This window comes from Talpa occidentalis, unplaced genomic scaffold (genome assembly GCF_014898055.3).
Source record: "Talpa occidentalis isolate TD23 unplaced genomic scaffold, MPIMG_talOcc4v2.1 talOcc4.10, whole genome shotgun sequence".
Classification (NCBI taxonomy): domain Eukaryota; kingdom Metazoa; phylum Chordata; class Mammalia; order Eulipotyphla; family Talpidae; genus Talpa; species Talpa occidentalis.
In genome coordinates this window covers 64,971,088-64,981,162 of record NW_023600993.1, presented here as the reverse complement: position 1 = coordinate 64,981,162, position 10,075 = coordinate 64,971,088, and the positions used below count along the sequence as shown (strand labels likewise).

At 38.7% G+C, this 10,075-nt stretch overlaps 1 pseudogene; it reads right to left on the bottom strand.

Moving 5' to 3' along the window:
- Positions 1 to 4,193: 4,193 nt before the first annotated feature.
- On the bottom strand, positions 4,194 to 4,457 carry LOC119253278 (NADH dehydrogenase [ubiquinone] 1 subunit C1, mitochondrial-like; annotated as a pseudogene).
- Between the last annotated feature and the right edge of the window lie 5,618 nt (positions 4,458 to 10,075).

The following is a 10,075-nucleotide window of genomic DNA, read 5'->3' as shown; positions in this document are numbered from 1 at the left end:
AATTCTGGCATTGGGGACCCTGCTCCCCACCAATGTCAGTGGAGAAATTCCTCAGTGGGGACAGTCTCCAGTAGTTGGTTGGTCCAGCTCTTCTCGTCTCCTTTCGTGGTTTCCAGTCCCACCCTGGGTCCCCAGTCACATCTCTGATGTTTTCCTCCCTTCGTTGAAAAGAAGAAAACCTCACTCATGTTGCATGCATCTGTGGATCAGGAGTTTGGCTCCCCAGCCCCGGGAGATATTGTAGGTGGAGGTCATGTGATAGGTCTCCACATGGTCCTCTCTCATGGATCCAACTGAGCTCTGTTTGGGTCTACCCCAGGGAATAACTATGTCCAGGGATTTGAGTTGTCCCTTTCATCTCCTGAAAGTCTGCAGCAGGACTGCCTGAATTACAGGTGTCTTAAACCAATCTGATTGAAGTGGGGGTCAGAATGGATGGTGGCTCCCCTAACCTCTGCCCCTGCCCACATAGAAGCAGAGGCCACCTCTCCCAGCCCGAGACCCCTAGAGCCTGAGATCCTGAGACCCTGAGAACTCGTGGCACAGGGCTCACCCTTCCCCCACCCCTGCCTTTGGGTCTACACTGAAGCAGGGGTGTGCTGGGGCCCCCTGCCCTGAGACCCAGGCCACATTGGGGTGCCTGGCTTGTACCTCTGACTTGAGTGAGCACTCCTCCCCTTTTCATGGGACTACATTCTGTAACAGTAGTAGTCACCTGTGAAGAAGGCATAATGTTACCTACTTTCCAAAGTTGAGTGATTAAATTCTTTATTGATTTCAAAGGATACTTATAGCTCAGTATATGACCAACTATTGCACATTTCCTCCCTTGTTCCCAGTGTAATAAATTGTGCTGCTTCAATAGCATTTTTTAAAAAGCCATAAGTAAAATCTTTGCCTACCTATTGTTGAGACTTTATTTTTCACTTAACAATTCTGATTATTAAAATCCTAGAAGCACCAACTACTAAATAGTTATTTCAAGCTTCTCCACTCCTGACTCAGTCTTTTCAGTTTTCATCCACTAATTTTCTTGCATCACCTACATCAGGGAGGAAAATCTTTTCCTCTACTTTTTAAGTTTATTAACTGAGGGCTTGCAAATTAATCCCACAACAGACAGGTTAACAGGAGGGAAAAGTTTTTTCATATGCATGCAGGGTTAACAAAGGAAGTAGCTAACTCACTAGGCTTACATGTCTAACTCGGAAGCGGAATGTGACTAAAAGACTTTATTAGAAGTCTTCTATGAGAAGAACAAATATGTTTCTTTAGGAAAGAAAACAGATTTTTAGGAGATAAAAAAGTTTGTGATAACTTTTGTTTAGTAAGTTTATGTGATCTTTCTGTCTTTTTCATGGCAATAGGACTTTCCCAGATAGGGAATTTATGACAGGTTTATGCTCAACCTTCTTCTTAAGAGTAGGCCTGTTGCAAAGAGAGACTTTATGGTAGTCTCATTTTCCAGAAGTTGTTGCTTTTAGTGATATATTGGAAACCCTTTGAAGACTTCTTTCTGCATTGAATCCAAATGCGTTCAGTTAAAAATAACTTCAGGGCCTCCCTAGCAGCACAGGGTTAAGTCTCAGCGTTATCAAGCTATCACCAGTGACTGTGGCATGAGTTCAATCCCCGGCCAGGGAGCTGACCCACATGGCACAGCAGACCTCTCCTGTCTCACCCTCTGCTCCCCTCAGCAGTGTATTTCAGTAAATCTGCCTGTTCTGCTCCCTGCTTTGTCTCTGGTGCATCCTCTCACCCCCTGCACCTCTGGCCTACACCCCAGTTCTTGTATGCATAAATAAATAACAAGAAATCTTTCAAATAAATAAATAAACCTCACACCAACTCTGGGGTTCTGAGCAGGTTTCCATAGACCAATAGGTAACACTCCTCCTTTTCCCATTTCCAAAATCATTACGTCAGGTGCATACTAATGTTCTCACACAGTTGATGAGTAGGACCACAGGTGCTCACCCTCACATGGACTTCAGAAATTTGGCTACCTACTCTCATCACTATCCCATGCATTAAAGTTACATACCTACCAAGTTTTCAATGTCTGTTTATCCTTGCTGGGAAAGAATAGAGTTCTTAAGAAATTTTCTTCATTTTAAATCTTAAAGACATAAATTGAGGGTCCATGGTTTATTTAATGCTTAACTAGAAGAATACATCACCATTATCACATACTCAAATATCAATTTTCAGACTTCTGAAAACCATCATTGTTCATAATGAAAAGCATTAGAGTTGATTGTTCACTATTGGCTTACAAAGATCACAGCAGGAATTATGTGACAACGCCCTTAGCCTTTACTGACATTAGCTAGGATGTTGCTTAAATTAGAGGTGAAAAAAATTCATGTGTTATACTGGCAGGAGGTATGAAATAGGACATACTTAATTGGAAATATCCTCAGAGGCTAATTTTCACTGGTATACAAATCTCAGAAATTGCTATTTCTGACTCAAGTTTTTCATGCAGTGTTAGAGAGTTTTAAGAACACACTTCAAATTATCAAGCCTCATTCAAAGAGAAACCTATTGCGCGATTATGCATGACTAAGTACATGCTCCTTCAACACCACCCTCAGCTAAATTACTCACAAATCTCTGCAAAGCTGCAACAAGAAAATGGATAGAAATACAGGTATTTAAAATTTAACCTATGCGACTTGGGAACTCAAAGCATTTGAGAAAAAGTTTTGGCTGTCAATTAAAAAGAAAACCTAAAGTTTAAAAATTTATTTTTTTAATTTAAATTAAATTAAATTAAATTTTTTAAAGATTTATTTTTATTTATACAAGAACCGCGGTACAGGCCAGACATGCAGGAGGGTGAGAGGATTCACCAGAGACAGAGCAGGGAGTAGAACAGGCAGATGGACCAAAGACACTGCTGAGGGTAGCAGCAGGAAAGACAGAAGTCTGCCGCGCCATGTGGGTATCTCCCTGGTCGGCTGGGAATCGAACTGGCACTGCAGAGGCTGCAGACAGCTTCACAGCACTGCACTCAACCCGCTGCACCACCAGGGAGGCAGTGGTTTTTTTTTTTTAAAGATTTATCTATTTATGCATACAAGAGCTGGAGTACAGGCCAGAGGTGCAGGAGGGTGAGAGGATTCACCAGAGACAGAGTGGGGAACAGAACAGGCAGACGGACTGAAAACACTAGCGGGTGAGACAGGAGAGATCTGCCTTGCCCTGTGGGTTGCTCCCTGGCCAGCCGGGGATTGAACTTGTGCTGCAGAGGCTGAGGATTGCTTCATAGCGCGGTGCTTAACCCCTTGCACCACCAGGGAGGCCCCCAAATTTATTTTTTATATTAGTATGATTTAGTTATTTATATATATTTTACATCATTGTTCATTTTGTACAATGTTTGCTTTCTCCTCTCAGGTGTAGTCCCCAAGGAATACCCACCACCAATTCATCTGTGCACCATCGCCTTGTTCCTTGTGGTCTTCCCTCTCCTATTTTGATACCTCTCCTTCCCCCTCCCCTGCAGAATGTCTCTGATTTATAGTTGCCTATTAATTTTGTTTTATTGTTATTATTTTTCCCCCTGATCCCTTATTTGCTTCCCCTATATTCCTCCTATAAGTGAAACCGTCCGATATTTTCCTTTTTCCTTCTGATTTATTTCACTGAGCATAATCCCTTCTAGCTCCATCCATGTTGCTGTGAATGGCATTAGTTTATCTTTTTTGATTGCTGAATAGTATTCCATTGTGTATATATACCATGTCTTCTTGATCCAGTCTTCTATTTTTGGGCAATTGGGTTGTTTCTATCTCTTACCTACTGTAAATAGTGCTGAAATAAACATAGGGGTGCAGGTATCCTTTTGGATTAATGTTTTTGTGTCCTTTGGGTTGATCCTTAGCAGTGGAATTGCCGGGTCATATGGTAGCTCCATTTTCAGTAGTTTGAGAAACCTCCATACAGCTTTTCATAGTGGTTGGACCAGTTTGCACTCCCACCAGCAGTGTAGGAGGGTTCCTTTTTCTGCACATCCTTGCCAACATTTGTTGTTGCTAGTTGTTTTTTTTTTTCCCTGAATACAGGAGGATTTTTATTTTTTCATGTAATGATGTAAAACACAAATGCTGGCTTGACAAATATTCACATATAACATCTCACATTAAAAACTCAACAGACTGGGGAATCCAGAGGAACTGTTGTATCACTCTATGGAGCATACTGTGTTAGTATTCCAAAAGTTTATTCCAATCCATTCCTTCTTTTATACTCTAAAACATCTTCATTATGCTGCTTGATGAGATAGAATCACATAAAGGCCGAGATGCCCAAAGTCAGGCCAACTTTCAGCCAGTCGGGTTGGTTGTGTGGCGAGTCCCGCACGTAGAACTTAGCCCACGCGCGGAAACGCTCGGGAGCCTGGCCGGGGTCAGCAGCCGGGAGCAGCAGCGCAGCCACGAGGGCGCCGCCATGTTGCCAGGTTGGCTGTCGGCTTGCTGCTAGTTTTTTTAATATGTGCTATTCTCACTGGTGTAAGGTGGTATCTCATTGTGGTTTTGATTTGCATTTCCCTGATCATAAGGGATGTTGAAGATTTTTTTATGTACTTATTGACCATTTGCATTTCCTTTTTGGATAAGTCTTTTTAGCTCTTCTGCCCATTTTTTGACTGGATTGTTTACTTTGTTTTTGCTGAGTCATGTGAATTCTTGGTAGATCTTTGTGATCAATCCCTTATCAGTTGTATGGAATGCCAAGATTTTCTCCCAATCAGTACGGTGTCTCATTCTTTTGGTTAATGTCTCTTTTGCTGTACAGAAGCTTTTTAGTTTGATGTAATCCCAGGTGTTTATCTTTTCCTTGAATTTCTTTGCTTTGGGTGCTTTATCTTTAAAGATGTTACTGAGATAATGTCATGTAGTGTTTTAATTATATTTTCTTTTATATATTTTATGGTTTCAGGTCTTATGTTCAATTATTTTATCCATTTTGAGCTGATTTTTGTGCATGGTGTGAGGTAGTAGTCTAATTTCATTCTTTTGCATGTGGTGGTCCAGTTTCCCCAGCACCATTTATTGAACAAACTGTCCTTGTTCCGTTGTATACCTTTTTCTCCTTTGTCAAAGATTAGTTGTCCATATATGTGTGGCCTTATTTCTGGGGTTTCTACTTGATTCCATTGTTCTGCATACCTGCTTTTGTTCTGGTACCAGACTGTTTTACTTATTATGGCTTTGCAGTATAATTTGAAGTCTGGGAGTGTGATAGGTCCATTCATCTTTTTAGTCAGGAGAACTTTGGCTATTTGAGGTTTTATGTGGTTCCATATGAATTTCATCAATATTTGTTTTATCTCTGAAGAATGTCATTGAGATTTTTATTGGAATAGCAGTGAATTTGTAAATTGCTTTTAGTAGGATGGCCATTTTAATAATGTTAATTCATCCAACCCATGAGCAGGGAATAACTATCTATTTCTTTGTGTCTTCTTCCATTTCTATTAACAATGTTTTATAATTTTCTTTGTATAGGTCACCCACCTCTTGATTAAGTTTATTTCTAGGTATTTGATTTTTGTTTGTTTGTTTCAGTTGTAATGGGATGGTTTTCTCAATTTCGTCTTCGACTGATTGTTTGCATATAGGGAGGCTACTGATTTTTGTGTGTTAATTTTGTATTCTGGTATTTACTAAATTGGTTTATTATTTTAATTAGTTTTTCTGTGGAGTTTTTAGGGTTCTCTATGTATATTATCATATTGTCTGCAAATAGTGATATTATAACTTCTTTTTTCCCTATTTGAATTGCTTGTGTGTCTTTCTCTTGTCTTATTGCTCTGGCTAGGACTTCCAGTATTATACTGAAAAGCAGTTGCAATAGTGGACATGCTTGTCTTGTTCCTGATGTTAAAGGAGAGGCTTTTAGCTTCTCACCATTGAGAATAATATTGGCTGTGGATTTGTCATATATGGCTTTTATCATGTTAAGGTATATTCCTTCTATCCTTAGAATTTTGAGAGCCTTCATCATAAACTGATGTTGAACTTTGTCGAATGCTTTCTCAGCATCTATTAATATGATCATATGTTTTTTTCTTTCTTTTTGTTGATGTGTCAGGTTACATTAATTGATTTTTGGATGTTGTACCATATTTGGTAGCTTTATAATAAATCCCACTTGGTCGTAGTGTATTAGCTTATTGATGCATTGTTGGACTTTGTTGCCAAGGATTTTATTGAGGATTTTTGCATCAGTGTTCATTAGGGAGATTGGCCTGTACTTTTCCTTCTTTTGTGTTGTCTTTGTTTGGTTTGGTATTAGTGTAATGTTGGCTTTATACAACATATTTGGTAGTATTTCTTCTTTCTCAATTTTTTGAAACAGTTTGTGTAAGATACGCACTAGTTTATTTCTGAACATTTGGTAGAATTCGTTTGTGAAGCCGTCTGATCCTGGGCTTTTGTTTTTGGGGAGGGTTTCGATTACTGTTTCAATTTCACTGCTTATAATTGGTCTGTTTAGGTGTTCCATTTTTTCTTTGGATGATTGTATCATTCTAGGAATTTGTCCATCTCCTCTAGATAGTTAAACTTGTTTGCATATAAATATTCATAGTAATCTCTAATTATTCTTTGGATTTCTACTTAGTCTGATGTAATTTATCCTCTTTCATTTATGATCCTATTTATTTTTGTCATCCCTGTTTTTTCTTCATGAGCCCGGAAAGATGTTTGTCTATTTTGTTATTTTTTTCAAACAACCAACTTTGGGTTTCACTGATCTTTTGGATTGTTTTTTTAAATTTCTATTTCATTTATTTCTGCTTTGATTCTTATTATTTCCTTTCTTCTACTGTTCTTGTTGTTGTTCTTTTTCTGAGATGGGAGATTAGGAATTCTTTGAATTCTTTCTGGTTTCTTGATGTGCTCCTGTATTGCTATATTCTTTCCTCTTATTACTGCTTTTCTGTGTCCCACACATTCTGAAAAATTGTGTTCTCGTTGTTTGTCTAAAAGTATTTTTGAATTTCTTCTTTGATCTCCTCTTTAGTCCTATGGTCTTCCAGTAGTGTGGGTTTCAATTTCCATACAGTGGGAGGGTTCCTTGCTTTCTTTTCATGGTTTATTTCTAGTCTGATGCCTTTATGATCACAGAAGATAGTTTGTATGTTTTTGATCTTAATGTATCTATTGATGTTTGTCTTGTGACCCAATATGTGATTGATTCTGGAGAATGATCCATGTGCACTTGAGAAAAATGTGTACTTGCATTTTTTGGGGTGACTGTTAAGCCCATAAGGTCTAGGTATTTATTTAGGGCTCTAGCGTCCTTGTTTATTTTTTGTCTCATTGATCTGTCCATTGGTGTGAGTGAGATGCTGAAGTTTCCTACTAAATATATGTTTTCTCTAATGTGTGTTTTCAGAGCTGATAGTAATTGTCTAATATATTTTGGTACTCCTTCATTTGGTGAGTATATGTTGATGAGTGTTATATCTTCCTGATGTATTTTCCCCTTACACGTAATGTAGTGTCCATCTGTGTATCTTTTTATCTTTTTTGGTTTGAAGTCTATTTCATCTGATATAAGTAGAGCTGTTCCTGCCTTCCTTTTTGGTCCATTTTCTTTTTTTAAATTTTTAAAAAAAAAATTTTTTTTAAAGATTTATTTATTCATGCATATAAGAACTGGGTATAGGCCAGAGGTGCAGGAGGGTGAGAGGATTCACCAGAGACAGAGCGGGGAACAGAACACGCAAACCGACTGAAATACACTGCTGAGGGGAAGAGTGGGCAAGACAGGGGAGGTCTGCTGCACCAGACCTGCAGTGGGTATCTCTGCAGCCAACCGGAATCGAACCTGCAGTGCAGATGCTGTGGACAGGTTCACAGCGCTGTGCTCAACTGCCTGTGCCATCAGGCAGTTTTCTTGTCGGATTGTTTTTCCAACCTTTTGCTTTCAGTCTGTGTTTTTCTTTTGTAGTTAAATGTGTTTCCTAGAGACAGCAGAAGCTTGGATTTTGTTTTTTGATCCAGATTTCTACTCTGTGTCTTTTTATTGATGAGTTTATTCCATTTACATTAAGGTTACTCTTGATGCATTGGCATGTATTTGCCATTTTGTTTGTCTTTTTGTGATTTTATTCCTTGTCTTATTCTGTTTTTCTTACTCATTTCTCTTTTGGTTTTGGCATTAGGACTCCTTGTAGTACTTTTTGTAGTGGGGATTTAATTGTATCTGGAGGTTCAATTAGTCTGAAAAGGCCCTTATTTTTCCTTCATAGAGGAAGGAGAGCTTTGCTGGGTAAAATATTCTTTGTTGGCATTTGTCGACATGGAGCTTGTTGAATATGTCACTCCATTCTCTTCTTGTCTGTAGTGTTTGTTTGGAGAAGTCTGATGTCAGCCTGATTGGTTTACTTTTATAGGTTATCTGTTTCTTCCCCTCATCAGCTTCATTATTTTTTCCTTGTCTTGGACTTTTGGAAGCTTTACTATTATGTGTCTTGCTGTAGTTTTCCTTCCATTGTGGTAAGTTGGTGTTCTTCTAGGTTCCTGTATGTCTGTTTTCATCTCCTTCTTCATGCTTGGGAAGTTCTCTTTGATTTTCTCCTTGAATAGTTTCTTGTTTCCTTTGTCTCTCTCCTCATCTTCTGGGATTCCTATAATGCTTATATTTCCTTTCCTCATGGTGTCAGATAGTTCTTGAAGTGTTTCTTTATTCTTTTATCTTTGTACTTCTCTTTCCTTTTCATTTTTGGTTGTTTTGATATCTGTATCTTCGAGAGCACTGATTCATTTTTTTATTTCATCAATTCTGTTTCCATTGCTTTTCCCAGAATTCCTTATCTCCTCCATTAATCTTTTAATATCTTGCATTTCCTTCATTTTCTTCTTTAAAGACTCAATTTCATTCTTCAGTTCATTAATTATATTTCTCATATCAATCTTTTCCTTTTCATCTTCTTTATGTTTTTTAATCATGGTGATTCTAAATTCTCTATCTGGCAGGTACAGAAGTTCTTCCATGTCATTATTGTTGAGTTCTGGGGGTTGATTTTTTGCTGTGTTCTTCCCCAGAGAGCTGCTTAGTTATTTGTATTTTTCCTTCTTCCTGTTTTTTGTCTTCTAGTTTGTTCTATGCATTGGGCCTTGGTACTGGTGGGCATCTTGTTGGGGTGCTCCTTCTGGGACATTGGAAGTGGGTGACCAAACTTAGTCTGGCACTGTTACACCAGACTCTACAAAGATAGTGATGCATGGATGGGTTGATGGGTGCTGTCCCTGAATATCACCGAGTCTCTCTATGCTGTTGCTCTCTTCCCCTACATGCCCATCTTAGTTTGTGTTTGGTGAGCCCTCCTTCTGTCTTTATTCAGTTCCAGAAGGAGATCATGGGGTTGCAGGCCTCCAAAATCCTGCTGGCAGGCCCACTCTTTCCTGGGATCCACAGTTCACCTTGATGGCAGAACCCTCCCTCTCTTTCACTCAGTTCCGAAAGGGGGGCATGGGCTTCCAGGAGCTTGTGCAGGCCCATGCTTTCCTGCTTACCTTTGTTTGTGGAGCCCTCCCTCTCATTACTCAGTTCCAGAAGGGGATTGCTCAGTTGCTGGTTTACAAAAGCCCAGGCGGCAGGCTCATACTTTCCTGGGGCCCACAGTTCATCTTGATGGTGGAGCCATTAAGGTGATAGTTTTGAGTAATAATATTTTTCCATTTAATTAAATGGAAATAATTTGTGTGCAGTTAAGTGAAAGTCCAAACAAAAGTGAACCTGAAAGTATTAGGTATATTAATTACTTTCATAATATTCCTGATTCAGATTCTATCTGAAGAGTACAGAAATTCAGCTTGCTTAATCCTTTAATTAAGAATTTATTATAAAAGGAAAAATTCTGATGTGTGAAAGTATAAAATAGTACTCACCAGAAATGCAGCTTTAAAGAGATAGTTAAAGAAAGCCATTTCTGCTGCATCTATGACATTTCTTACAGATTAAACTGTGAAAGGTAATGAAACTTAAGTCTTTTTTTTCAAAGAGTTATTTATTTATTTATGCATACAAGAATTTGGGTGTAGACCAGAGGTGC